Raw genomic sequence first — 2925 nt, 5'->3', positions numbered from 1 at the left:
AATGTTTTTGGGTTAATTCCACAACTAGATATTTTCATTATTGCATAACACTCATTGGTCAAATAGTATCAATATGAGGTCCTATATTTTCCACATCAGATATTGTAGGAAGAGCATTATACTATCCACAACACTCAAGTATTGTGATGTCCAGCATCAAAATTGTATCACTTTCTATCTTTCAATAATCATGCCATCTTACAATAGTCATATAATTTGTACGACGTCATACATGGTTTATAATTCGTCATATTTAAACATAAATTTATTTTGTTCTATTATGTAGGGATGTTACAGGTAATTTTGGTGGTAGCCTTGTTGCTAGTGTATTAGAATGTTCCGAAAGAATTTAAAAAAAAAAATCAAATATTTTTTTACGCAATGCACTACCCATGCATTAGAGTCCCTAATTCCTAAGACTTACTAAATCCATCTATTTATTAGAAAATAAAATCTTTGACTATTCTTTGTACAAATTAAAGCAAATCTTTCTCTCACCAAAAAAATTTAAAGCAAATCTTTCAATTTATAGGTAACACTATAAAAGTATGAATTTGCATCTAATTATTCTTAATATTGGATGGATTTTATGTTATTTACATAAACATATACATAAACAATAACATTAACTTATACTTGTACATAAAAATATATTATAGACATAAGTGAGAGACAGCGCCCTAGCCCGCCAATTTTTTAATTGGGCCAAGCCCACGTGAGTGGATGAGATCATGTTTAACATACCATGTGGTAGTAATTTGGCTACTTATCTTTTCCTCACTAGAGGTCCCCATTGGGCCTGTGGTCTAAAAAGGTTATGACCATATTCATGTGTTTGAAATTGCAACTAAGCTACCCTTAAATTCAACCCACCAAATTCATGCCCCCATCCTTTTATCAGAGGGTTTGGCTTACCTCCAATATTTTTTTAGGGACATGTCTTTTTGTTTTAAATATACAATGACAAGTGGTAGTGAATTTTAGTGGATAATGTGACCGTTTTTATTAAAATAAAAAGATATTCTAGTTGAAAAAGTACTAAAAGTAAGTCAAACATTTTATCAGAAGGTTCGCTTCCCATAGAAAGATTCCATTACCACCATATATGGAGACAGTTAAGATGCTAGCTACTAGCCTATGCACAACATTCAAGTAAAATAAGGCAATCTTGCCTTATCTTGATTCAAGATAGAGAGGACAGATGCCATTTTGAGAAGTTTTTTGTGAGAAATCATTGTAGCCTCTTCTCATTTCCTTTCCTATTGTCATACCTTGAGAGGAAATTTGTATCCAAACACAACCTCCACCTATTCAGAGTGTAGAAAATGTTTTGTAGCTTGAGAAGCTTTAGGGATTTGCCAAAAGAAGCCAGTGAGACTTGACGGATGCAATCGGGCGTATTGTGGAATCCGGAAAGCTAAAGAAGACATGACTTCGAGAAATCCGTTGGTAGCAAGAGCTTGGAGGGCTCAAGTACATGGGGTAGACTAGGCTTGGAGGGTTTTTTGTTATTCGTGTACTCCAACTTTATTCTCTAATGAATCGGTTTCGACTTGGAGGATTGCAGAAAGGTTTTTCGCTGAATTCTTTAATTCCTTATCGATAATGCGTCTTGGTGTTATCTTGTGTTTGTATCTCTCTTTCCTTACTCTTGTGCTTTACATTTATTGTTTGTTGTTTATGTTTATGCACTAGAGTAGTTATCGGTTCATTGCGCACATGTACTTTTGTTCTGCACTTTGATTAAGTAAGAGTAAAAACCATCTAGCTGTAATTTAAAATTTGGTTTTAAACAAGCTCTTGGGTTTTAGCACAAATCCGAGCTCTTTCATGGACAAACTCGAAAACTAGATAGATTTCTTTGAAGAGAGGGTAACAATCAGTATTCCACGAAATGTTCGATATTTGATGTGGAGAGCATGTAGAAAATTGCATAATGCTTCTCACGAATTTGTCTTCATCATGCCGGTGCTTCAGCGAGGATGAATTGTGTGCAATCTGCAGAAGTGAGGTGGAGACGGAGATGCATTCTTTGTGGTCTTGTAGCATGGCAAATGATGTTGGATGTGATGTAGGTTAAAGCTACAAAAATCTAGTAGAGATGAGCAAAGTCTTGAGTAGCATAGCTCAAGGACGGACTCCCTTTGGCTAAGATGGAGTTGTTTATGGTTTTGGAATACATGGTAAGGCAGCAACGCAGTGGACTAGTTTTTTCCAATTGAATGGAACCACCAACTATTGTTGTGTAGCAAACTAAGAAATTACTGTAACGGTACCAGGTGATTCAGCTCTTTAAAGATGTTTATCTTCTAATGAAGTTTGAATTGTTTTGGTGTGATGTTGTGTTTCAGTTGAAGCCGGAGGACAGGATAAGGATGAGCTTGTCTCAATACTCTCTTGCAATCTCAAAGTTAGTTCAAGAACATTGAGTTTGGTTCGAAGAGAAACAAACTTGGCAGTTGGTAGAAGTTCTGTAATAGAATTAGCCACTTGATCCTTGGAAGAGATGAACCGCACAGAGAGAGATCGAGAAGAGACCAGGTCATGAACAAAATGATATTCAATTTCAACGTGCTTGGCCTGAGCATGAAATAACGGATTGGCAATGAGATAAGTAGCACCAATGTTATCGCACCACAGAATAGAAAAGGAGTTGGACATAACTCATATTTCCCTTTCTAAGGACTGAAGCCAGAGTAGTTCAATGGAGTTATGAGTAATGGCCCTGTATTCAAATTAAGTGCTAGAGCGAGAAACGTACGTTGTTTCTGTGAGCTCCATGAAATTAAATTATGTCCAAGATAATTGCAGTAGCCCTTTGTACATCGGCTGTCATGCACCAACTCTTCATTGACAAGTATTACCCTATTTGGGAGTGACACAAAGCCTCATCCCTCAAGGTTTTAAAAGGCCTCTTAATTAGGG

Source organism: Castanea sativa, chromosome 11, assembly GCF_040712315.1.
Source record: "Castanea sativa cultivar Marrone di Chiusa Pesio chromosome 11, ASM4071231v1".
NCBI classification, from domain to species: domain Eukaryota; kingdom Viridiplantae; phylum Streptophyta; class Magnoliopsida; order Fagales; family Fagaceae; genus Castanea; species Castanea sativa.
The sequence above is the reverse complement of the archived record's forward strand: the minus strand, read 5'-3'. Positions refer to the sequence as shown.